General features: G+C 41.7%; 1 protein-coding gene and 2 long non-coding RNA genes across 32 annotated transcripts in view; 2 read left to right on the plus strand and 1 right to left on the minus strand.

Moving 5' to 3' along the window:
- Positions 1 to 27,973, minus strand: part of ANK3 (ankyrin 3) — a 380,323-nt gene that overhangs the window by 252,586 nt on the left and 99,764 nt on the right. The gene's annotated exons all lie outside the window — the stretch shown is intronic.
- Positions 1,843 to 5,023, plus strand: LOC310845424. Its single transcript, XR_014564700.1, has 3 exons — positions 1,843 to 2,167; positions 4,274 to 4,374; positions 4,577 to 5,023. It is a non-coding gene; the product is annotated as an uncharacterized lncRNA (long non-coding RNA).
- Positions 10,520 to 18,767, plus strand: LOC310845467. Its single transcript, XR_014564775.1, has 2 exons — positions 10,520 to 10,771; positions 17,838 to 18,767. It is a non-coding gene; the product is annotated as an uncharacterized lncRNA (long non-coding RNA).

Raw genomic sequence — 27,973 nt, forward strand, 5'->3', positions numbered from 1 at the left:
GCCTCCACCAAAGGTGTCATGGACTTTGAAGAAGCACAAACTCAGGAAGAAAGGTAAAACTTGCTAAGAGGAAGGCACGTTTGGCAAATCCTCACCACGATCAACTCCCACCCAGAAACCTATATCCCCACTGTGGAAGAATGTGTGGATCCAGCATTGGCCTCCACAGTCACTTACAGACACACCACTAAGACCACATTCATGGAAGACAATCTTACTTGGGTACAAGTGATTGCCAAAGAAGAAGATGGCAGCATAGAGTGGGGGGAGGGCACTGGGCCCTTTGCTTGCTTTGGGACACTGGCAAATGTCTGATCCCACAACCTTTGAAGCCATCCCTGCAGTCTTATGCTATCCGCATCCCACTACTACCACTTCTGGACAGTCATTTGTCCTTCAGTGCCTGTGGTTCACTGTCAAATATGAGAGTTGTAGAAGTCACTGCTGGGATCCATAATTCCTCTTGTTGTTCAGATCTAATCCTTTTAAAGCATAATAGTGCACGATATAGAGCATAAAGCACATTTAATTTGGTATCTAAGTCAAGGGGGTGGGGAGACACTAATTAGAAACCTCTCGTTAGGGAGCTCGCTCTAGCTGGCTGTTGACACCAGTGATGCTGACAGGAGGGCATATTCTCAACATGCATGCAATAATGTGCTTCACATTACTTTAACATCCTCTCCATGTGTTATTTTAATTGAGGTCTCACAATTTTTAATGTGTTATTTTTATCCCCATCTCGCAAAACTACAAAGCATATTGTAGCAGCTAGTCAATTTGCATCTTGGTCAACGACAGCACAAGTTAGCAAAAAGTGTGTCTTAAGGCAACAGCACATATTAAAAAATAAATACACGTTATAATAAGCCATGTGGTCATTTTCTGCCCCTGAGGACTATCTAACACATAATGGCTCATCAAAATAGTGTATCTGTGAGCTAACTTTGGAAGAGCTTAGGCCCTGTAACAACTTTGCCAGTCCAGTTGCATCTCTATCATTTTAAAAGGATGCATCTCAGAATAATATTATTGACTGCCTGATGGCACAGACAATACACATGTACTGGTGTTATTTTGGACCAGGTTTCTTGGGGAAGGGAGAAAGAGGGGTTGGGCAAGTTATAGAGGGGTTGCGGTGAGCTGTGTGGGGATGAGGGAAGGGGTTGGGGGCAAGCTGTGAGGGGATGGGGAAGGGAGTTGGGCAAGTTACTAGGGTCTGGGGTGAGATGCGAGCATCTTAGGGATGAGCTATGGGGGTTGGGGCGAGATAGCTGAAGGGCTGGTGTGGGTGCAGGCAGGCATGGGGGGTGAGCAATGCAAGCAGGCACAGCAGCCCCTAGAAGACAACATTAAGTTAAATGGCCTAACCTGATCTAAGGCAATTACCAATGATCAATTAGGTTTACAGAGAGTGGCAACAATATGAATCATGACAGAGACATTTTCACACAGCACGGATCGAAGAGCAGTAATTATTAAGGAAAGATCAAGATTTCTTTTTCCATTTGCCTGAGCTTGGATCCTTGAAAGAGAACAAGGAGGCAATAAGCAAGTGGCAATCCCTAGAGGCACAAGGTCAGCCACTCTCTTGCTTTTGTCACAATAGGGACTACAAATGGTAAGCAGCCTCTCCTGCTCCCACATTAACTGATGACAACAGCAGCCTTGAGTCATGATAGGGTTGCCTAGAGCAGTGTTTCCCAACCTTGTGCCTCCAGATGTTTTTGGCCTACAACTCCCATCATCCCTAGCTAGCAAGACCAGTGGTCAGGGATGATGGGAGTTGTAGGCCAAAAACATCTGGAGGCACAAGGTTGGGAAACACTGGCCTAGAGCACCCAAGGCTTGCCCCAGCCTGGTTCAGTGTGCTCTGGCTTCTTGTCAAGAGAAACCACTGGCTTTTGAGACACTTAGGTGCCTGTTGCTCACAGTATTCTCCATCTTTGTCAGCTGAGAGTGCAGCCAATAATATATGCCCACCCATTCCATCACCAGAGGTATCAGTTCTCTTTCTTCTTTCAGGAGTGCAAAGTAGTTTCAAGGTGGGGAGAATTCATCTTAAGTTCTCAACTCTTTGGCTATCTGGGAGGCCAACTGTAGGCTATAACCATCACAGGCCAGACCTCCTACCAGAGGAAGGTAATTCTACATCCTTCTGAAACTGGTAAGTATTGCATATGGTAGTCTAAGCATCCTCTTCTTGTTCTATTTTGATCATGTTAACACAGAAGAGTAATCCTTCTAAAATTAGGAATCTGCTCTAGCAGTAGCTTGGTGGGTTTTTGGTTTCTTTTCTAAGAAAGAATGATAATGAACTAAGTTCAGGGATCCGTAGGATCTAAAGATGCCAATCTGCGCATTTCCTCCCAGAAGCCTGCATTGGAATGACTTGTACTTGCTTGTTTAGCTTTATCAGCTTCTGCAGAATATTAACATTTTCCTCCAAGGCATTCAGTCATTTGGATAAAGGGCAATACTTTACCCCCTCAATGTCCTCAGGCCTCTTTCTCACATGGAAAGCTTCCCCTATCCCAGCCAGCTGTGATGGGAGCAAATTATCTATTCCCAGAGTCAATGAAGAGAGGAGGTCAGTGGCCTAGAAGGAGAGGCATGTAGAAATTCAACAGCTGCCCTTGGCAACCCACAACCTTTGGGAAACTGGTAGGAAAAGTCTCATTTTTAGAAAGAATGTTGAGCATACACTCAGAGAATGGGGGGGCATTTTCTACTCATTTGTTTTTATTGTTGGCAAAAATAATTCAGGCTGTTATACATTTAGCTAGGCTAATGTGGTGGATGAGATCAGTTGATTAGTAGAGCATTTTATTTTCATAATATGCAAATTGCATTGTGGGGATTTGGGGATTCTAGACATAGTATCCCTAGATGTCATAATAAACTCAGTGAAACTCTTTAGAGGCTTACTGTAAAGCATAGATCTGGCACATTAGACAAAGCGACTCAAAATGTTTAATACTGGCATGACAGAATAAGGCCCTGGAAAGAATTAAGCACTACACAGCAACAGTAGCTCATGGTGTTACCGGATTCAATATAAAAAGGTTTTTGAGAAAAGGAAGTGCCAAACAAAAGCGGTAACCACAAAACCTTCAGAAGCTGCACCTCTCTGACTATACAAAACACAATTATCTGGCAAAGCACTTCTGGTTTTAAAGAACTGGACCACCTTCTATTCTGATATTCAGGTTGAAGAAATACTATTCTGTAAATTGTGCATATTGAAGAAGGAGTATGCAGAATACTGGATTGTAGCACCATTTAGAACGTATCTGGGATGGAAATCTTTTCCTGCTCTTGTGTAACAAGTTAGACCATCAAAGAGGGAGTCTCATTCTGATGCGTTAACACATAGTGTATTGTTTTGAGCTGGGAAAAGGAGAATTCAAAATATGGCATTTCCCCACTTGTGGTCTCAGGTGGTCATATAGAATTCTACCACCCCAGTCTACCAGCTAATTTTGTATAACCCCATAGAACAGCCATAACAATTTACAGTATTGGCATGTTCACTAGTTGAGGTGGTACTGCCCTCTCACAAGCCTGCTTATTAACATTTTCACATAAGGAGTTGTTTGAAAGCATTAAAAATGAAAATAATGTTTAAAAACACCAAATGTCAAGGTGGAAAAAATTGCAAGAAGAAAAGCCATTTAATTCAGAGGTGCTACATTGAAGAGACATGTGAAAATTGAAGTGATATATAAGGTGGTCAACATCTAAAATCCATCTAAGTGCAGCCATACTTTATCAGCCTGCTTTTTTAAAAAAAGTCAGGTTCATTTCACAATAAAAAATGGGGAGCTGTGGATCCTAGATGAAATGAGGAATTAAGTGTTTTCTCTTTGATTGTGTTTTAAAGACATATTTTAAGACAAAAACAAATGTACAAGCAGGATAGTGCCTGGTGCTCTTTCTCCCCTGCAGGTTTGTTCAATGCATATTTTCATCTTCATGGATCAATACATTGCACAACACAGTGAAATATTTGAGGTTCATTTAAATGAAATTGCAAAATATTTCAGGAATCAGCTTCATTTCCTTTCTGTGCCACCCTTCCTTTCCCAATAAAATGTTTCCAGTAAAGTTGCATTGATGCTCTTCCCCTCACTTTTGCCCCCACCTCGGGTCATTCCCCCCTGCCCTTCATAAGTATCATTCTTATAACACACACACGATTTCTACCAGGGTGACCCAAGTTCCATGACAAGAATAGCTGCATCCTAAAATTTGAATTTCTCTTATTTTGCAGATTATACAACTTGTACTACAGTGGAACCTCTACTTACGGACATAATCCCTTCCGGAGGTGCGTCAGCTGGTCGAAACAGGAAGCTAGAAGAGGCGTCTTGTGTGCATGCGTATTCGGTGGTAGTGCGCTTCTGTGCATGTGCAGATGGCAACAGCCGCTTCTGCGCATGCACAAATTGTGGCAAACCCAGTGTTTAGTTCCGGGTTTGATGCAGACACAACTTGGAACATCTGCGAGACAAGGTGTATGTAAGTCGAGGTTCCACTGTATTTCTCAAAACAAATCTACTTCTTCTACTTACAGGGGAGACATAAGCAGCTATCCTGGGCACTGAGGTTCTCCCAACTACTGGAAATCTACTGGGATTTCAGCAGGTATTGCCTATGCACTGCCAAACATCTCTTTGCAAACTGTTACGTGGCGTTTCTCATGAAGAATAGATGTTACAGCCAGGTGTGGAGAGGTCAATGGCCTCCCATGTGAATAAGTTAATAACATTTGGCTGCTGCCAGTATGTCAAAAAGAGAATGATGGCTCTACAGAGAATTCTCCAGGATTTCTGTTGCATCTGGTCTGTATCCTGTTGCTGTAATGACTCCCTATTTTTTAAAGGCACTTAAGGCACATAAAGACAACAACGTGTACTTTTTGCAAGAACATTGTGTCTGAAACATTTCAACCATGATTTAACTAGAGTGCACTAAGCAATTATTATGTTACAATGATATCAGGATGCATCTGAGTAGCCAACATTTGCTGAGATGTCTTCATTGCTTTTTCTTCTCTGTCACATTAGTACTGAACAAGTGCAATGGTTCTGTCATATTTCATGTGTGGAATATACGTACATAAAGATATTTAAATCATATTCTGGAAAGGGGTTATTAACACATTTTCCTTGCACTCAACTTACCTTGAGCTGACAGGAGTGTTAGATGCTCAAGGTCTGACAGGTTTCAAACTATTCACTGCTGGAAAGAAATCTTCCGAACACAACATTCCTATTATTACAAGATATTTTATCCTCAATATAACTATACCCTGAATATGAGGTAGGTGGAATATTTGCAAGAAACCATTACTATCTGTTTCTGAAGAAGGCTTCAGATTCCCCAAATGCAGACAGCAGAATGAGTTTGACGAAGCTTTATCAGACACCCCATATTCCGTGCACTCTGAGAAATAGCAACATTGTCCAAAGGAAGAGGATGTTCTGCAGAACATTATTCTGCTGTTGAGGTCAGTAATGATTTGATAGCTACCCAGAGGTCACTTTATGCTGAAGGAGAGGGACAATGGATAGATGATAGATAGATAGATAGATAGATAGATGATAGATATAGATGATAGATGATAGATGATAGATGATAGATGATAGATGATAGATGATAGATAGATAGATAGATAGATAGATAGATATAGATAGATAGATATCACACACACACACACACACACACACACACACACACACACAAACTGAGACTTATCAGGTGCAGAGCCATTATGGAAATAACTCAATAAATGTCACTTGCATGTTCTCAAGCCAAAACATTTTCCTGCCTAAGGTGGAGCAGCAAACAGCACCCCATTCCAAGTCAAGGAGCATGGTGTCCACAGCTGACTAAGTTATTTTGTCACCTTGTGAAGAAAACCCCTTTCCTTGACAAAAAAACAATAATGAACAAACAATAATTTCTTACCATTCCATGACATCCAAAAGCATTTGCCTGATGCAGCTACCTTAGTCTGCTAACGGTAAATCCAGTCCTGCCTTCTGGGGTGGTGAAAACACATCCTAAAGGCTATGGAAAGTTTAAGTGAACAGGTCCCTTCCAGCACACAGCTGAGGAGCAAGGGATAGGCATCAGATCTGTTCTGGTGCTTAAGCACTCAGCTGAGCAATGGTTCTAGTTGAAGCAGGACTGGGAGCTCTCCTTGGTCCTGCAGACACTGCATTTGACATCCTGAGGCCTGTTACAAGTGCTTCTCCAGAATCAGTATGGAACAGTAGCAAATATTTGCATTGTTTACCTTGTACATAACTACCTACTCTAGCAAGGTAGAGTTCTCATACCCCACAATATTTCAATGAAGGAAATCCCAGGCTTTTGAGGATTAGTTGAGAGAAAATGCTGTGTCCTTGGACTTCCCCCATCAAAAGACAATGCCTAGTTTGAAGCATGGGAAACATTTAATGGTGCCTATCATTCATACTTCTGACCACTGCTGTTTGATTAGAGGCCAACTGGCAAGTACAAACAGGAATCTGATGAAGTAATTTTTTAAAAAGAAGAAAAGTGAAGAGAAGTGATATTGCACAAAGTCATGGAAAATCAAAGCAACCTCCTCCTATCTTAAAGAGAATGCTATCCTCAAACCATTCCTGGTAATAAACCATCTTTCCCGCTTTTTCCAGTGCTGGCTAATTAGAAATCTATTTGTGTACTAACAAACATAAAAGGCCCCATTTCAGTAAAAAGTTTAAATACAAGGTTTAAGCTAAAGCAGAGGAGGTCTTGGGGTGTAATTAAAATACTAATTAGGCAGTTTATGAGAAATCCGAGTCTTTAAGAGTTCACAGATACTATGTCAGCTGAACAATGCAAAATCGCACATTTTATGTAACCGAGTCCATGTGTCACTGTATTACAATTGATAGCAATTGGGCTGTGGTTTATCAGCCCCTTCCTAGAAGACTCAGTGATCACTGGTTTACTAAATGATACCTGACAATATTGTTATTGTTCTCCCAATTATGTTTTCTTATTCATCTCAAGCAAACTTTCCCAGTTTTACAGTGCAAAGAAAACCAGGATCTGGCATAGAATTGGGCTCAACGATAAGTTACACTTCCATGATTTTTAAAACAAGTGGAAATAATTGCCCTGGAGGCTGTGGATGCTAGTTGAATTTGGAAGCATGTATCTGTTCAAGGCTTAAGGATATACAGCACAACCATATGATCTGTGTACTCAACAGGACTTACTCTCAGGAATGTGTGGCTAGGGTTGCAGTCTAAGTCAAGGATGTCCTTCTGCAAGTGGCAACCCATCTTTTTAGACATGGGGTTGTCTGACAGCAATGGCAGGAGGGAGAAGCCCTTGTTCCCAAGCCCTGCATGTGTATACACACACACAGTGAGAGACCTCCTCCTGTTTTGTAAATCTCTTCACTGCCCTCCCCTTCCAGTTAATCACATGGCCAACTTCTCCTACTGGCAATGTTCAGCAACTGCAGGCATCTCCAAGCAGGAACCAGAATGCAGCATTCTACAGGAAGCACAAAGCAATACTACCCAAGCAGCCATCACATTTTCATCCCCCACCCCACTTTAGGTAATAAAAACAATGTAAATGTACAAATATACAACAAACAACCCCACTGTGCCTGTAATGCATAAATGTTATTTACTTAACAATACTGACAATAACTGCATGTGCACATTTTCACATGAGTGTGTTTTCCCCCAGGCCTTTAAAAATGTAGCCCTGGCAATAACACTGGCAGATCTTGCCTTAAACAGGGAAGTTAATTTACACATAATCATAACATTCCACACCTTCCCACACCATTCTTCCACAGATACTGTTTTTTTTCTTTCAAAAGAACACTTCTGGTACTTTGCTGTATCATTTCAGCAAGCACTAATAAATTACCTACTTCTATTTCTACTTCTCATTTAGAAACAGAGCCTGTGGTGTAGGACAAAGTATATCACCCACAATATCTTAACTGTTCACAATGTCTCAAACAAGAAAAGTGTGCATGGTTTTACATTAACACCAAATATGACACACACAAAACCCCCGTTTAATATGCATCACATCTTTAACATCTCCTTGAAAGCAGCACTATATAATTTCCTTAATTCTCGCTGGCATGTAATGCAATTTGAACAAGATTTGGTTAAAACAATCCTGCCACATTTCAACTGCAACCCTAACGTTTATTGATAGATCTGCCTGACACAATTCCCTTACCCAATAGATATCGCCATCTGCAAGTAATTGCTTAATTTTCTTTGGGATTTATCATTACTATGCAGCATAGATACTGAGAAATGGGAAAGCTGTAGCTCAGAGGTGGAGCACAAGGTCCCAGCTTCATCTCTGACATCTCTGAGTAGGCTGGGAAAGACCCCTGTTCTAAAACCCCATAGAGCCGCTGCCAGCCACTGCAAACTGTAAACTAGAGGTAGACAACTTGTGGCTCTCCAGGTGTTGCTGGATTCTAACTCACATCATTCCAGACCACCAGTCATTCTGCTGGGGGTTGGTGGAAGATGGAGTGCAGCAGCATTTGAAGGACCACAAGTTTCATACCACTGTTGTAAATAAATACTGAGCTAGACAGACCAATAAAATGACTCAGTGGAAGGCAGTTTCCAATGTTCCTGTGATATGATCATTTAAAAAAGAAACCAGATTTTCCATGTTGGCAAGATCTCCCTGTTGGAATTCTGGCCCGATCAGAGCTATGTGCCTATCTATACAGGCACCGGCTGAATTCCTTTGACCTCCCTCCGGCGACTCCTGGCAGGAAAAACATACGAGGTCCGTTCCGGCGATTTTCCTCAGGCTGTGAGAAAAACACACCAACTGCTTCTCCTCCTCCTCCTCCTCCCTGCATATCCCCAGGGAGGGGAATCAGACACAGACAGAAATGTAACTACATGCTTTTATTCCTGTCTTTAGCAGTCATACAGTAAAAGATGTCTGCTCTCTTCAACAAACAGAGAGAAAACTCAAAACTCCACCCATGTACATCCTGTACAGGTCATATGACACACACTGAGCTCACATCCTGTGCTCAATAAGGAGAATGGACTGCCCCTTTGTTTCCATGGCAACAGTCACATACTTCCTGTTTGGCTTTCCAGCCACAAGCAGCTGACTGAGCTGCTAGAGCCTTTGCTTGCTGCAGCATTGCTGCTTTAGAATAACACTCCCCCCCCCCCGGCCCCCAAGCACAGGAAAATTACTGACACTTTTGCCACAAAATTCCTGACTAGTAACTATTGAAAATGTGCTACTTGGGGAGGCTAGAGAAAGGGTCTGTATATTATTGCTTAATTTGTTAAAAGTCGGGGGGTGGGATTAACAAATGCAAATCACAAACTCTAATTGCATTTGCTCTTTCCCATCAACATTAATAACTCTTTGAGCCATCAGAAAGGCTTGATGATACAAAACCACATACACAAAGGAGACTCTGGTGGGACCTTGATTATTGCTATCTTTATCTCATATTTACTTAATCTGGCATTTTGTATTAAATTAAGTTTGACATTGCTCCTCTGTCTGCCCCTTTATTTTGCTATAGGGCCTTCTGTTCAGTAGCCCAGCATGACTTAACAGGCTTTGCTACCCACCACATGCAGACAGAAGTCAATATAACACCATGAATATTTAATTTGATTTTGAACTGCTAGCTAGCCTTACTTCATTAGTATTTTGTTGTTGTTGCATAATTCATTATTTAATTCCAGGAATCATATTGTTCTGGGGAAAAACAGTTAATGATGTCCTGGATTTCTTGTGGGATCTTAACTGTCATTGTGAAGTAAAAAGCAAGCATTTGTTCAAAACGTTTGTTCCCACCATGAAGAATTTTCCATCCATGAGATCTTTAATGTAGACTTTTCATAGAAACTTTCTGCTATTCTGCATAGCAGCATATCTAATTAAATATTTAACCAAATGGTTACAGTTAACCAAATTGTGTATATCTCCTGAAATGTTGTTATATGGATATTTAATGTATTTTCACTTTTTATTGTATATTGTTTCTTCTCTTTATTGATAATATTGGATTATGCCCAACTTTCTTGTGTTAACTTCATAACCAACTACTGTACTCTTCCAACATTTCCATTAATTTAATTAATAGACTTGCCTCAGGCTGTCTGGGCAGTGGGGAACATTATCTGCATATAGAGCAATTCTGTAATCATTTCCCAAGCATTCATCATCGAGTTGTCTGATGGCCGTTCTGAAATTGTATTAATGTGCCACAGGGCCTACTGTTCCTTCTGGACCCTTTTATTATTAGTGTGGAATGCTGAATCAGCCTTTAAATCGAGATTACTATTCAACAAATATAATCTATTAGGGCCAGTGACAGTCTTTAGTGGGTCCTCGGCCTGGTGCCACTGGCAGGCCCTCTGTCAACTTGGTCCATTGCCAAGTGCTGCTGCTCCCATCAGAGTCACCATGCAGCATGGCTGTTTGCTGCCATTGCCTGGCACTCCCCTGAACCCTCTCTTTCCTGCGAATATGTGGTGACACATATATGGTTACTAGGGGAACCAAGCTGGTATATTCTACAGTGGATGGCTGCAAGGGTAGAGTCCACAAGATGCCATGTGTGATGACATCAGACAGTTGCATCTTAGGGGACGTTGCCACCCACCACAGAATGGAGCTAAGTGTCGCCTCAGCTTCCATAAGAAGTGCCACTACCTCTGGATAAACATTTTACAAGGAGGAGGGGGCCAAGGTGAGTGACTGTTCAGAGTGATAGCAACAAGCAGCAGTGATGGTGGCGAGGGTGGCAAGAAGCACCTCTGAGCCCTGGGACACTGCCAAACCATGCCGATCCCCAATTCTGACTCGGCAATTCACAAAATACTTCTTCCAATTATAAAGTTGGACTTGCAGCTTTCTATATTTTCTTTACATTCTCTTGGCAGGGGGATGGACTCGATGGCCCTTGTGGTCTCTTCCAACTCTATGATTCTATGATTCTTCATCTGGTGTAATTCTGCCCTCCTACAAATTGTTCACTTTCCTGAAGTAACAACAACAACAACAACAATTTATTTATACCCTGCCCATCTGGCTGGGCCAACAACAACAATTTATTTATACCCTGCCCATCTGGCTGGGCCTCCCCAGCCACTCTGGGCGGCCACCAACAGAACACCAAAACACAATAACCTATTAAACATTAAAAGCTTCCCTAAACAGGGCTGCCTTCAGATGTCTTCTAAAAGTTTGGTAGTTATTTTTCTCTTTGACATCTGGTGGGAGGGCGTTCCACAGGGCGGGTGCCACTACCGAGAAGGCCCTCTGCCTGCTTCCCTGTAACTTGGCTTCTTGCAGCAAGGGAACCACCAGAAGGCCCTCGGCGCTGGACCTCAGTCTCTGGGCAGAACGATGGAGGTGGAGACGCTCTTTCAGGTATACTGGGCCGAGGCCGTTTAGGGCTTTAAAGGTCAGCACCAACACTTTGAATTGTGCTCGGAAACGTTTCCTCTTAAATCTCATTAAGATGGCCAACTTCCCCTTTTCACATTCTAAAACATCTCTTTAACTTTTCTGTTCTGAACCAACTTTCTCGTCCTGTCCCTGGACGGACCTTATCTCATTTCTTTCTTTCTTTTTCAACCCAGTGTTTTATTTGCCCAAACTGGGAGGTACAGGTCAGTTTGTATTGAAATCCACAGAAGCAGAACTCCTCAAGCATGCTTAGCACATCCCCCCTCCAACTGTAGAATATGGCACTTGAAGTGGGGGTTGGACCAACAGGTTCAACTATTTATTTATTTAGTTAGTTAGTTAGTTAGTTAGTTAGTTAGTTAGTTTCTTTCCTCAGGTTCAACAATTTTGATGGTGTAGTGTTTGTTAGTTTTACACAGAACAGACACTAAATTGCACACAGTTTTTCTTTCCTGCACTGCCACAATCCAATATGCTCAGGTACAAATGATTTTTGAATATTTGAGCCACTTTTACAGTTGAGCATTGTGAGAGAAACAAAACACATCATGTATCAAACAGAATTGCCAGTGATCTTTATGTTTTCTTTTTATTGGCATTTGCTTTGAAATAACAAATTGGCTGGCAGATGTAATGTTTTATTTACATATTGCTTCAGTCTACTATAAGGGGGGCAATTTACATCCCATCAGGCTGCTGAGGTTCACCCCCCCAAAAAAATCATTGGGTTTATCGTTCCCCTATTTTTGCTGCTGCCAATATTGGTGAGGTCTTAGAGTGCCAGGAAAAAAATGACTGAGGGTGAGGAAAGGAGATAGAGATAGATAGATGATAGATAGATATAGATAGATAGATGATAGATAGATAGATAGATAGATAGACAGATAGACAGATCACATATGCAACAAACAAGTGAAAATAAAACTCTAAAGCAAAATAGTCATGCTCATATGCAACTAGGCTGCATTTAATGATCCAGATTCATGAAATACGGGCTTTCAGAGTCAGGTTTACAGAAGGCGGCTTCTCAGCTCTCCCAGTGCGACATCCATTATACTTGGGCTTCTTGCCATTTGCTCAAAATGGCTTCTATGGATGTTGTCCAATTGACAAATTAAAGGTCTTAGTTTCTCTTTTGGTTCTAACAAACGGCCAGCACTCCCAGCCCTTGCTATCACAGTGACCACTCCAAAGGAGGCATAATTAAGAAGAGCACTGAGCTTCAAAGCTGGTACATGCACACAATTTCATAGGACACAGTCAGTTGAAGTGCTGCTCAGAATGGCTCCTTGCTGCCACTTACCAGGCACTGACCTTAACCCCTTCCTCCCTGCAAACATGTTTGCCAGTGGTGGTGATCCTTGCTATGGAAGATGAGCCAGTTATTGGTTATGTGTTCTACAATAGGTGGCAGCGATATGTGGTTCTGTGACACCTAGTAAGTTGAGCTGCACATTATGGATGGTTGTGGGATTGACACACAGCTGCTTCTTCCAGTTCAACACTGTGTTTCTGACAACAAACACTTCTGCTCTTATAAATATGGGAAATGGTGTGCTTGATTGGAAGGTGCATGTCCATGTATACACACGTCTCATTTGACTGTATAATGTACAATGTACAATTTAAGCAAAAAGCAGCAATGTTTGTTCCATGTAAGAATGGGAAACGACGTAGAGATTTAAATCTCAGCCTATTTAAAAGACCCCAATGTGCAACCTTGATAAGGATTGCAGTCAATTAACATAGTTATCAGCCAAATGCATATGGTCTAGGCTGAAACAAGGCCACTGTCTCCTATACTCGTACATAATTCTCTGCTGAAAGTAATCACATGGTAGCCATGGTTACACAGCACAGATAAGAGCTGTAATTTTTGTCTAACAATGTCAGAAATGGGAATGAATTCAGAAATGTCTGATTTCCTTTGTGCACATGAGCATGCGCGCACGCATACACTCCTGTTCTGGATTTATTTTCATTTATTACTCTCTTGTCACACAGAGGCTTTAAAAATAGCTAAATAAAAATATGTGTCCATGTTTAGTTTTAAAGACAACAACAACACATAGCATAAGGTGCAATAGTTGCCACAGCACAAATTGATTATTTTTCCTAAAATGAGAAGCCCAAGCCATTTAAAGAGAACTGTTTCATCATTTTTTTAAAGCACCATGTGCAACACTCATCGAAAGCCAGCTTATCAGAAGTGCAACAAGTGACAATACATCAGCTGGCACAAATTCAGTTTGTTGACGACTTCTGGTTATGAGCAAGCTTGTAATCCAAATACACGCCTACATGAAAGTCCAGTTGAACCGAATTAGACTTGATCCTGAGTAAGCCTGCATAGCCTAGGACTCCCAAGTACTGTAAATGCAGTGTTTCCCACCCCACCCTGGGTTATACATCTGTATGCTTATCAAGCTGTATAGAAATACCCTCCCCTCAAATCATCCTATGCACCAGTATCAGCAGAGTCTGAAAACACTGAAGATTAGAAACTAGTAGAAGAGAAACTGTGGCTCTTGGACAGGAATGATGTGTGCTGGGTGATTTATCTATTTGGCCAATCCATAGTCTAAAGCAGGGTTTCCCAAACTTAGGTCACCAGCTGTTTTTGTACTACAACTCCCATCATCCCTAACTACAAGGACCAGCAGTCAGGGATGGTGGGAGTTGTAGTCCAAAAACAGCTGATGATCGAAGTTTGGGAAACCCAAGTTTGACTCTAAAGTCTGCGTCCACATGGTTGAGTCTCATACCAGTCCATCTAACTAAAAACTGACTACTCCAGGTGCCAGTGGCTCTCCAAGGGCTCAAACAGAGGATCACTCGTATCCCTCTTCCCTGAGCATTTGCTAACTAGAAATGCCAAGGATTGAAACTCAAGAACTTGAGAACTTCTACATGCAAAACACATGCTCCATCACTGAACTACGATTAAGCAAAATGGGGAAAAATCCAGTTGACTCCACCCTTTAAAGGCGGGTGGTACACACATGTGGTAAATATATACATGGACTTAAATGAGGAAAGATCAGGGTTAGGTCACCTTCAGGAGCTACTTCACCTCTCCCCAGGGGTTTAGCTTGGCCAGTGCACTCTCAAGGGGAAATTTTTATAGTCTGGAGAATATGGCATCAGCAGATTGAATTGCTGTTATTGATTCAGCTACACAGTGAGGTTACCCAAATGCACAACCAAAGAAGAGTTAATCAGAGATGGCAGCACTTGGCGGTGAGATAGGATGTTACTTCAGATAGATTTAGATACCACAGAAAGCAAAGGGTCACCCCCTGCTTTTTTTTTGCTTGTCAAGTTTTATGTGTGTCAAATTCATTTGCAAACCCCATAACCACTCTCCAAATTAAACCAAGATGCTCAAAAGGAGGGGTGGGGTGTAAAATAAAGAAAAAAGAAAATGCATCTTATTTCATAAATGTGAAGCATTGTGGGGAACTCAGTCAATTTAAATATTACCTATTTGTAGACCATTTTTCTATGCTACACAGCAGTGTTGGCCAAAATTGGGCAAAGCCACAAGACTTTACTCCAAAATTATCTGCATCTACTGGATCATTACTTAATGCACATGCTGCAGGAAATGATGTTTTAATCCAAAATGAAAACTTCAGTCAGTTTACAAAAGGGGGGAAATGAAGCACAAATTCAAAGTTAGAGCCTTTCTAGTTTAACTTTAAAAATGATGCAGGGGTGTGTAATGATGTGATTTCATCACATTAATTGGTACACTGAGTAGGTGACTGGAGTTCATGCTATTTTTTGTCGGGCATTTCACAGTAGATGGACTGTGAAAAACAGGAGCAATTCTAAATAAGAATGCGCATAACACACTGTCATATAAACCACTCTGCAAAAGTGCTTAGGTTCTTGTCTACTATTCCTACACACTGTCTGCCCTCCACTTTTATTCTCACAACAGCCCTACAAAATGCCACTATTTTAATAGTGGAGGGTTGAAGGGAAATGATCACAAAAGATGCCCAAGTCTCAGTGATTGTTGACAAGAATAAAGATATATGATGGAACTCCCCAAACTGGTTATTCCAAGGAAAGAACTACATGCCACAAGAAATGCAAGGCTGTTGTTGAAAATGGCATTTCCCTGTTGAGTTCCATCCTCCTGCTCCATAATATATTATACAAACAATGCAGTATCTGGGTGTCTTAACTTTCTCCACATTTTGTCAGCTGCCACTGTATTTAATGACTACAGGTCACAGGTTAAATTCTGCCAGATTTTACAAAACCACAGAGGGGGTTTGATTTGGTCCAGAGCTGCCGTTTTCCATAGAAGGGCCGTGCTGCTTTTAAGCATTCAGTTCCACGCTGAAACGGTTCCTACTGAAGTTATTTGAGAACTGTGGCCAGAAGCAGTTTGTCCTGTGATACCACACAGAACGTGTCTTAATGCCACTCACTCTGCTAGAAAGAGACAGGTAGACCAGCCAATGACCCCTGTAGCTCAGGGACATGTAGGAGGAGAAAAGGGTCAGGAAGGGCTTTGAGAAGACGTTGGCGGCATTGAGGAATTTCCTTTACTTAACCAGTCATGGAGACGTGCACATATATTGTTCTGGGCAGGGAGTCCTAAAAGTTTAATGACAGGCATTCTGGGTATTTGCATCACTGTTGTGCACAGAGGAGGGGGAGGAATAAGAGACTGCACGACAGGGGGCAGAGACCTGCCTGTATGATGGATGAAACCTCCAAACACAAATGTGTACCAGGTGTTTCAACAGAGGTACAGCTAAGTTCCGTTAAGAGGCTCGTTCCCCACTGCCAGCTCACGAAGAAGTGGAGAGGGAAAGGGTATTAGAAACAGCACCAAAATTATACACGTGCAAAAGTGGAGTAGTTGGAAGGCGTTAGAAACATGGATGCAGAATCGCATTGCAACTGAACTCATTCACAGCCTGACTACAAACGATTAAGGTGTGTTTTTCAAGCCTCGAAGGGTCAGGGCTTTGCACAAGAGTTATTTATGGTAGTCTAAATTAAGGACACAGCCTCAGGACATCCCTTCCCCCTTAGCCTGGCTTGAAGGGTCACACAGGCTTCTCTCAGCAAGAGCACAATGGTTATGACAGCCCATTATAGGGACCAAATAAAATACTCCTACAATGTAACCCACCCCTCCTCAGTTGCTGGGAGCGGGGAGTGTTTTACTCCCCAACCCCAGTGCCTTACAATTGGGACAAAAGGCCAGACATCTCACTGCTCTTCCTAATCATGGCAATGCCAGAGAGTGGAGTGTCCAAGCTAGAATGCTGGGGTTTTTCTCTGCAAGCCTTTAAGTAAAGCAGAGTTCCTCACATGAGTTCCTCCCTAACATCCATCCTTCTGTGTATGTGCATGTGATATGCACATCCCTAGGGCCAGACAACAACCTGTTCATATTTGTTTTCTCTTATTTGCCAGGAACCCCAAATGCTTTTATTGCAATAGGAAGGGCTAAATATAATGGTTTGAGAATTCTTGGGGTAAATGCCATGTTTTGCTCCTGGCAGTGAAAGAGAGGTAAAAATGTCAAGAGCTTCTCTGTCTGGCTGTAAAGCAGATAGATCTCTGAAGGCTTGAACTGAGTGTGCCTTACCCGGTCACCGTGAAAATAAAAGGAAAAGACTCGTGACAGTAAAAAGTCCAGGCTTGAACTGGCTTTTTATCTTTGCTTTTGTGCAGAAAATGAAGCTATCTGTTTCTTCCATTCTTGTCAACCACTGGTTCTAATGATTGCACATAGCGGCAATGCATTCTGAGTAACTAGAAGGGAAAGATGGAGGTGCCTGCAGTTGTTTATGCTGCTCAGCAGAGTAATCTGTAGTGAAAAATAAACAAGACAAAAGGCTTCTCTAAGATATTTGCCTAGAAAATTCCATGGGCGTATATCAAAACACTGTAATTTCTAGAGCTAATGGTTTGCAACTAGCCACTGACTGACAGCACCTAAGAGATAATGGCTCCAATTACCTATTTAATAATGCAATATTTTTTTGTTTTTTATGGCGTATGTATCAAGGTTCATCAGAATATGGCACAATGTCAAGTATGCTGCAAGCCATCATATTTTGCAAGCAGCTGCTACTGGGCTTTTCTTATACTGGGCTTGTCTCAATTTGAGACAAAAAGAAAAAGGGGGGAAAGGATCTGCTATTGGAGCTGGGGGTGGGCACTGGGGTGAACATGCTCAAGAACATGGTCCCCTAGCATTTTTACCAATTAGAGCAATACATTAATGTGGTTTGGTTGTTTGGTCTGTAGGCACCAGGACATGTGCTTAGGACCAAGACTCTGACTTAGAATTGACTTTGTACCAACAGGACCCCTGCGTCAGGCTCTACCTAGTAACAGAGCCTGGCCACAGACAATGAGACAACGGCCCTCTGCTGCAACCACACTCTGGAAGCTGGTTTGCTCTACGCAGAAGGGGAAGCTTAAGGATTCTTCAGCCTTAACCTCCAAATCTAAAAACACTCCCGTATTATTAGCGTCCACATTCAAATAGGGCAATGGCAATTATATACATTTTTGGATGTTAGTAGAGGGACTGGCACTGGTCTTATTGGCTAAAGGGAACGGTGCCAACCCTGTACCAAACTTAGGTGACAATCTGTATATAAATCCTTTCCAATATAGCCCAAAAACATAGCCCCAAAGCAGTTACTTTTGCAATACCACCAACTGCCTCAGGAGGGTCAAAGTGAGTTACCTGAGGGTCTAGCTGAACGGTGCGAGTAATCTCTCACCTTTTAGCTTGAAAGGGGGGAATGTGGTGGTGGTCCAAAGGGCCATAATGAATGTGATAATGTGAACCCCTATAAATTCTTGAGTGTGCTTCTAATACAGAAGTTATGGTAACCTGTTGCTTTATGAAACTGACGATTTTGCAAGTTGCCACCCCCACTGGGGCAGAAGTACAGCTAATATGTGAATCCCAAAGATACAGCTCATAAACTAGAACATAAGTTGATCCATGGTGCAAATGGCTACGCATAACACAGGTTCCCAACATGCATACTAACACAATGTAACAGATCACAGTGAGAATCAAAGCTTAGTTAGCAATGCTTATTGCGCATGTGTATTAAACATGAAATGAGGTAATGATGTACATGATCGGTGAAAATTGAAATCCTTTGTTTGAAATGTTATAAATACCACTGCCTGGACCCCTGGGTGTGGTTGCAGTTTTGCAAAACAATTTGAAACTGTAACCTACTGCCTAGCAATAAACAACAATGGACTCCTAACTCCTCATCTCTGAGTTTTATTGGAGTAAACTCAGAAGATAAGCCATTTTTGGCTTACAACATAAGGAAGTACTCCACACAGCTCATAGTTAAACTGTAGGACCTGCTCCCAAAAAGTGTACCAATGGCCCCTGATTTGGATTATTTAAAAAAACAAATTAATGGGAGACAAGGCTATCAATGGTAACTAGTCATAACACTTATTTGTGTGTGCTACCTCTACTGCCAGAGAATAGCTCTTTCTGGGAATTGCAAGTGGGGAGAACACTGCTTCACTCATTCAAGTCCTGCCTGGAGGCTTCTAATTGGCATCTGCTTGGCCACCCTGAGAACAGGATGCTGGGTTGGATAGACTTTTGGTCTGCTCCAGGAGGGATCTTGTTGGGGTTGTTGGGTGTATATGCTGCAGAAGCTCAGTTGAAGCGATTAAGCTTACCACAGAAAACAGCCATTTAGTGGAGTTGTCTGTACTAGGCCAACACCAACATACATATCCACACTATTTGCAGATGTTACAATAGTCTTCTCTCTCTGAGCCCAGAGAAGGCTTTTTGCTTCAAAGTCCTTGCTGTGTTAAAGGCCACAGCCAAGTCCTGATTTAAGTTCCAACTTCTTCCTCAGACAATCTCTTCACAAAATTCTTCACATGTATCCCTGTTCCAACAGAAAGTCTTCAACAATTCACGATCCACACAGTATTCTGTAACCTGAGCCCTTTTATACACAAAGTTACTTTCCAAATCTGCCCAGATAAGAGTGTCACAAGATGCCTGCAAGTGCATTATGGGGGATGAGTTATCTCTGCTGACTCATGGAGAATTAACCCATTAGCTGCATTCCTTAACAGGCTCCTTCTCCATTCTTACGTTTTTCACCAATATAAGATCCACTACTAAAAGCTATGCTGATAATGTACTCAAATTTCCGCATAAGTGTACATGTTAAACTGTAAAGGTCTCCAACTTTAATTTTGGCAACTTTAGAAAACGAACAAGCCACGTTACCAGACTTCATTCTTGTTGCGGGGGGGGGGGGGTTGAGTTGTTAAGGGTATGAAATGGGGAACCTCCTTGCAGAAGGAAGTGGGAGACAAATTGTTGCAGCCTACAATTAAGCTAATTAAATGAATGCCTTGCAAATGCACTATAATGAAGGGGGGAAATCAAGTAAGATGATAGAAGTGTTATAATGCATTAGCATGAAAGGCATGCTAATTAAAAAGCCCTGGTGAGGCACAAAGAGTGGTGAATTTCCAAACTGGAAAGCTGTTTTGAATGTGCGCCAAGTTGCGAGAGCTTGACCCTACACCTTCCATTCTATGGAGAAAAGCAAATTGTGCAAAAGGAGAGGGAAGTAAAGTAAAGAAAATGCCATTTCTCTCTCTCACCTGGAGTACTGTGTCCAGTTCTGGGCACCACAGTTCAAGAAGGACACTGACAAACTGGAACGTGTCCAGAGGAGGGCAACCAAAATGGTCAAAGGCCTGGTAACGATGCCTTATGAGGAATGGCTAAGGGAGCTGGGCATGTTTAGCCTGGAGAAGAGGAGGTTAAGGGGTGATATGATAGCCATGTTCAAATATATAAAAGGATGTCACATAGAGGAGGGAGAAAGGTTGTTTTCTGCTGCTCCAGAGAAGCGGACACGGAGCAATGGTTCCAAACTACAAGAAAGAAGATTCCACCTAAACATTAGGAAGAACTTCCTGACAGTAAGAGCTGTTCGACAGTGGAATTTGCTGCCAAGGAGTGTGGTGGAGTCTCCTTCTTTGGAGGTCTTTAAGCAGAGGCTTGACAACCATATGTCAGGAGTGCTCTGATGGTGTTTCCTGCTTGGCAGGGGGTTGGGCTCGATGGCCCTTGTGGTCTCTTCCAACTCTATGATTCTATGATTCTCTCTTTGACATCCGCCCAGGCCCTTCTGTTTTTGTAGCTGTGAACGCTCTGGCAGGGATTGGGAGAAGGGCAGGTAAAAGCTTGCTATCACTGAGTGGCAAAGATCCTGGAGGCGGGAGAGCAGCCAAAGGGGACTAGGCAAGAAGGGGAAACAAGCAGTGGTGTACTTAGGTAATGTTGAACTCTGCACTCAATGGTCTTTTGTGGCAGCAGGGAGGATCTCCTTAGAAGGAAATGTACTGTATATTTCTTCCCTCGATATGCAGGATAAGTCAGCCTAGCTGCATTTGGATGCCATCCTGCTCATTCTGCCACATGGACTCTCAGATTTCTGCCCCCAAGTCCTACCCTGACGGCACCACTGCAAATAAGAAGCAGGGCAGGGTCTATTATGCAGGGCAGAGCTTCAGCAGGTAGCAAAACTAATGGAAGCAGGATTGTTGGAAGGATCAAAGCACTGGGTGAAGTCCAAAGAGATGAGGTGAAGAGAAGGCCAGAGGAAGGGATGTGAAGTTGGGAGAAAAATGAGACAGGAGAGTGGCTATGAACTTCAAAGCCAAGCTAAACTTTGGTCTCTTCATTGATTTTACACAACCAACCAAATCTTTGGCTGCAGTCCGATGTTGCTTTGGTGGATGCTGCTAGCAAGCAGAAAAGTGCCCTTCTAGAAAAGCAGGCACTGTGGCTACAGTCCTGTGCTCAGTTGGATGCCAGAAGTGTCTAGGGCACACAAGCTACATGTTCTTCCCTGGCACTTTTGAGGCAATGTATTTTTCCCCCTCCACTGCTATCTTCTAAGTTATGGAAGTTCTAGGATCAAAGCTCCAGACTGGAGTTTGCATTAAAACTATTTTCCAGTTTGAAAATGTGATGCCCTTCTGCCAAGGTGTTATTGTTTTTTTAATGCATAGCTTCCTTCATACACTTCCTTCATAATTTTGCTCCCCAGTTCATTTGAATGCTCATTGCAGGCAACTTCCAGATTCTGCAAAATGGTTGTTGATTATTGATATATTTTTTTTAGAGGAGGAGATTTCCCCAAGGATAAACCCAGATTAAATTAAGAGAGGTGAGGGGGGTACTGGCAACAGTTTTGATGGATGATGTCATGTGGACACTGCAAAAACAAAACCCCACAACCCAAACTTATGTGCATGAAGATCGCTTGCCCACAATAAACACCCATATGGAAGCACCCTTAGTCCCAATGAACTCCTGATGCAATTACAAATGACTAGGTGCAGAACTAGCCATCCACCACGTGCACAGATATTCAAGGGAGAATAAACATATTCATTGGCAGGAAAGGGAGATCTGCACAAAGTTAAGAACTGGGTGCCTAATTTTGGCAACCAACCCCAAAGTGAGCATTTCATGACAATATGTACATGGAAAGGAGAAGCGTGGGTGGCTGTCACAAAGGAATTCCTGCACAATTCCTGATAGAACATTGTGTGGGCTGTTTCGATCATCCACAGACTAATTAAAAAATTTAAAAGGGTCATCTGGTGTGTGTATGTGGGGGGGGAGGGGATTTCAAAAGGTACTACAAAGGTACTACAAGAGTACCTCTACATTCTTTTAAAAAAAGAGCAAAGTTACACTAGAGTAGTGGGAGATAAATAATTTCACAGCATGGGTTGGAAAAGAATTCTGAAAACCTATGCAAATTCTGAAAACCTATGCAAAAGGAGTGCCTCCCAAACCTTGAATATACTTAGGTTTGTTAAAGTCACCAGCCATGATAACGTTCAGAGTTTGTTGATGTATTTGAAATAATGTTTTAATTCTCTAAAACTGATATAGCTAATTGGCCATATTTTCCTCCCTCCAACTGAAAACCAAGCTGATAAAAAAACAGCCCAGGCCAAGCAACTGGATTTGCCACAATCAACAGTGGTTCCTGCATTGCAGGGGATTGGACTAGTTGACCCCTGGGATCTCTACCAACTGTACAATCCTACGATCTGGGACTATCTCTAGCACAAGGATGCAGATGAAGTTCCTGGGAGCCAGCGGTGCCCACATCCACTCTGGACAAACCCTCAGCAAAAACCTAAGCAGAATTCCAAACCAGCCATCACTATGAATGAATGAGAAGATGCTTGCATGCATGCTTTGATAGCGGTGGTTTCCCCAATGAGCATGAAATGCTACAATGGCTGTAGTTCTGCTTTCAGGAAGACAGAACAATTACCGTATTTTTTGCACCATAACACTCACTTTTTTCCTCCTAGAAAGTAAGGGGAAATGTCTGTGCGTGTTATGGAGGAAATGCCTATGGGTGGCATGCCTACGGATTTTCCTCCTCTAAAAACTACGTGCGTGTTATGGTCGGGTGTGTGTTATAGAGCGAAAAATACAGTATTCCCAACCTCCCTCCAAATATGGCATTATTTCAGACCAAAGCCACAGCTTAAGCCCTAAGGTGCAAAATGAAAACAGAAATCAGAATGAAGCCAAAGGCAACCACTTCTTGACACTGTAATGAGAAAGGAAATGGGTGCAGGTTTAAAATTCCACATAGTTCAGAGCAGAGTTGGGGAGCATCCCATCTCCCAGTAGTCCTAGCCAGCATGGCCAATATCCAGAGAGATTAAGTCCAACAACATCTAGAGGACTACAAGTTTCCCAACACATTATTTAGAGAGAGAAAACTGTTTATGGTGCGGCAAACAGTTTAAGTCCACTTAGACTCTAATTTCATTCCTAGGTTTCTTCATCATGAAATGACATGGATGAATATATCTATACTGGAGGAGGAAAACTGAATAACTCTCTTCCTAACTATGGGCATCATATCAGTGATGACCAAGATACAATGAACCACAACTACTTCCATACACTCAAGGGAAGGTGGGGCGCTTTCTTGAATAGCAGACCCTTCAACATGTCACAATGCAAACTATTTATGAAACTGAGAGTTATTTCCAAAGATCCTTTGGAGCTCAGCTGAGCAAGGGAAAAATGGGGGGGGGGGCTCACTGGGCATGCCCAAGCCCATGGGCATATTTTAAGTAGCTCCTTAGATCCTAGTCAATATTTTCTTTTTTCAAATATATCATATCCATGAACCTCCACAAACTAACTCTTGATCAAAAGTCTCAGAGTCAAACTTGTCATGGAGCATCCTTGGGAAACAATATTGTTTTCATATTAAGTTGTACCTTTAAAAAAATGTTTTGAGCTATACTACAAATTGGCAACGTTATGAACAGGTTACTACCAAAATTTCTGAAACATTTCTCCAGATACACTGAGGCTCACACTCAGCTGAAAGACAAACCATGGAAGTATTGCAGGTGAACATAAATCATGTTCTCCTTTCATTGTGGTCAGACAAGACACCTTAGCTCTCTCCAAGCCAAAAACTGCATAATCAGAAAATGTGCTGTGACGCGTTAACTAGAGCAATGTTTCTGACAATACAACCTCTCGGGTGACTTTATATTGCAAGAACCAGAAAACAGTATTTGTTTTATAAGATATAGTCAGAAATACTACTTTATAAATCAGCTCTTCACTTTTTAGCCGCAGTTTAGAAGCACAGATCTTACTACTCTCAGACTACAAGGCTGCAAGACTTCCACTTAAGTCAGATTAAATTGTATTATTCCCTCATTTTGCACAGTTCATCATCATCACCATCACCATCATCCACGACCATCAGGGTCAAGTTCCCCAATCTGAGAAACCTGAAGGGCTGCTCCAAACACTATTTTAAATTGTCTTGAATTTTAAGGCTGATGTTAGCTTCGCTGTTAAATGCTTATTATGTATCTGCTTCAGGTCAAGTTCACTTCTGAAGACTGTTCACTAGCTTTTGCCTTGGAAGTGAAATTAATATGAATCCTGGCATAGATGAAACCATTCTAAAGTTACTTTTAAAGTTCTGGTGAAACCACTGAGATTTACATGAATCTTAATGCTAATTTTGGTTTCGGGGAAAACATTCTAACTACTGCTGAGAAGAGAAGTAAAGAAAAGATGTCAAATCGCTGGAGGAAAATACATTAACAGCGCATGCAAGACCAAATTCAGATAGTTGAACAGCCTATATGGATAAATTTAAATAGCTATCAAACACATAGGTTAATGCTGTCTCTAAGAAGAATAAAATAGTAAAAGTTCACACATAGTACATTAGGTGTGTGATGTTATTATAAAGAGGAAACATAGAATGTATAGATACTGGTGCCTATAATTACTTAGGGGTAGCAGTATTATAAAGCCAGAGTGTTTAATTAATATTGTACTGGATAAATACAGGAAACAAATCAGTTTCTATAAAGCTTAAAAAACAAAACTTGGTTAAACTTTACTGAGCCATGTAGTCAGAAAAAGAGGAAAGTATCACAATTCACTTTGTATTTAACAGCAATGCTGGCCAAGTCCAAACATTATGTTACACCTCTTAAACTGAAAATTATCTCGTTTGACCAAGGCCTAGTTTTGAGCTCTTCTCGCATAGCTTCCCCCACTCCTAGTTTCAAAATACTTTCTTAATAAGACTTCGCTTAGGACTTTTCTAACTTGTTTCTATAATAAATTACTGAAATTTGAAGCAAAATGCTGACACCTATCAGTGGGTTCCTGGCCAGTGAAACCTTGCAATCTGGGAAGGATCTGTAGAAAAATCAATAGCTAGCTATCTAGCAAAGCGGTTCTCATTTTTACCTCCCTTTCAGCACAGAGAAACAGAGCTCATTACCAGGAGGGCGTTGATAGGTGTCAACAACAAATTCAGACCCTCAGAAGAGGTCATGGGCTAAGTAAGGCCAAGACGGAAAACAGGCACTTACCATCTTCCTCAGAATATATATACTCCAGGTGTATCCACAATACCTACATGTCAAGCTTTCCCTAGTGACTTATTGTTTTTATTCCATAACTGGGCATCAGCAATAAGAAAGCGATTAAGTGAAGTCAGGGGTGGCCAATGCCACATTCACTTACCTACAAAAGAAGGAGGGAGGGGGAAGAAAAAGGTTTGAGCTGGTTAATCACCACAGTTCACTAAGCTCTTTACGATCATGGCTAATTAGCTTTGACTCAAAGGAGGATTGCAAGGTTGCTGAGAAGGGAATAAATAACCTTGCTGTTTTTAATGGATCCAGACTGGCCTAACCCTAGGAAAACAAAATAAGGAAAGACACATTTATTGGGATATATATATATATATATATATATATATATATATATCCGGTTCTGTTTATTGAACAGCAGATGTTACAATGAAACAGGTGGCGGAAATATAAACCTTTTTAAAGCCCTCGGGGTGTTTTCTCAGGAAGCTTATAATGATTGTCACTAGATCTGTTGCAGCCTTCTCTTCAGAGTCTAACATGGTGCAAGTAGATGCTGGGATTGTGCCAGCAATCTCCTAGGCAACTGCCTGCTCACAGGAAGCTACAAATAGCAGCAGTAAACCCCACCACACACATTTCAGCTTTCTACTCGCTTCTTGCTCCCCACCCACCCAGTCCTGCCCCACCCACTGCTCTCGACTCGTGAAACAAGCACACATTCTGCCCCAATGGAATTTCTGGGAAAGGGGAATGAGATCCAGTCCAGCCCCTTTCTCAGATCTAAGCATCCGCTCTAGCAGGATGGTGTGTTTTATTGTAAATTAAAGAAGGAAAAAACAGTGGAAGGAAACCCGTAAAAAAAAAAAAAAAAGAGGGTGGGGAGTATTAGAGATTACTTCTGTGTCATGAAGCTATCACAACACTCTTCACACTGACTGAAATGCAAGGGGTACGCCGGGACACATCAGTTACAAAGAATGAAAATAAATTAGGAACTGGATCTTTCCCATTAAGCACTCAGCAAATAAATGGACAGCGAAATGGCAGTTTCTGTTTTGTCAATTATTACATTTTATTTTATATCTCAGTTCACTCAGTATATCTGTTTATAACCACACACACACACACACACAGCCCAGCAGGAATAAACAGAAAAATCATGCAATCTACTCCAGCTATTTTAAACAAATATACATTATTTAGCTACATCCGAGAAGCAGTAACTGAGCTATTCACTGTACACATTACCACAAAAGTACTATTTTCATATCCCAGGCATTTCATGTTTTAAGCAAAGATGGAAATAGCATTTTAAAAGTGCAACTTGTATTGTACATCTATGAGATAAAGTGTCAAATACGTTGGTTTCCATTCTAATACACAGCTATTTTAAGTAAGTTATAATTAGCAACCTAAGAAAATATGGATTAAAGGGCTTATTTCTGAACAAACCATTTTATGCATGGAACTTTCTGATGAACATGCTGAGGGAGGGCTGGAATCCAGCAACATAGATTTCTATAAACATCTAGGCATTTTATGGGCCAGGCCAAAATGCATATTTACCATATTTAATTACTTCAGTTAAAAGCTTGTTCAGCACTGATGGTCCAAAATATAGAAGGATGTTGAAAATAAGACTCTTATGATTAAAAAACAAGACGGCTTGTTGTAGGGTGGGAACAAGGTTAGCTACTATGTTTTGAACACTGAATCAGTTAACAAAAAAGGGGTCCCATGATGATGTTAAAAAACCCCATCAGGAGTACAGTTAAATAATAATATTAATTACAGAGAGAACTAAATAAATGCACACTGAGCTTGCATAAATGGCATATTGGATGATGGTGTATTTTTTTACTGAGGGATACCTATGTGCACTCAATGCACACAGTGAACATCCAGTACAGTGGTACCTCAGGTTACAAACACCTCGGGTTAAAAACACTTCGAGTTACAGACTCCGATAACCCAGAAGTAGTACCTTGGGTTAAGTACTTTACCTCAGGATGAGAACAGAAATCAGGTGCCAGTGGGAGTCCCCATTGGCTAAAGTGGTACCTCAGGTTAAGAACGGTTTCAGGTTAAGAACAGATCTCCGGAACAAATTAAGTTCGTAACCAGAGGTACCACTGTATATACAGGAAGTTTGGGGCACAAGAGAAATGTCTTAGCAATCACAGTCACATTTTCCCCATCCAAATCCAACCTCCACACCCCCACCTGCTATTTGCCCTGGTTGGAAAAACCGACATGAATTACAATGGGGGGTAGGGGTTCAGCACAGAACAGCACAATGGGAAAAGGTTAACGCTCTCTCTACAGCACCACAGCACCCTGACTTAGGGGAAAGCCCATATCTGAGAGGAGGTATGGCAGCCATCTTCAAATAACTAGAAGGCTGTCACAGGGAAGATGGAGCAAGCTTACTTTCTCCTGCTTTGGATGCTAGGACCTGAACTGATGGATTCAGGTTACAAGAAAGGAGATTTCAACTAAACAT

The sequence above is a fragment of the Podarcis gaigeae genome (assembly GCF_964106915.1).
Source record: "Podarcis gaigeae genome assembly, chromosome: 5".
Taxonomy (NCBI): domain Eukaryota; kingdom Metazoa; phylum Chordata; class Lepidosauria; order Squamata; family Lacertidae; genus Podarcis; species Podarcis gaigeae.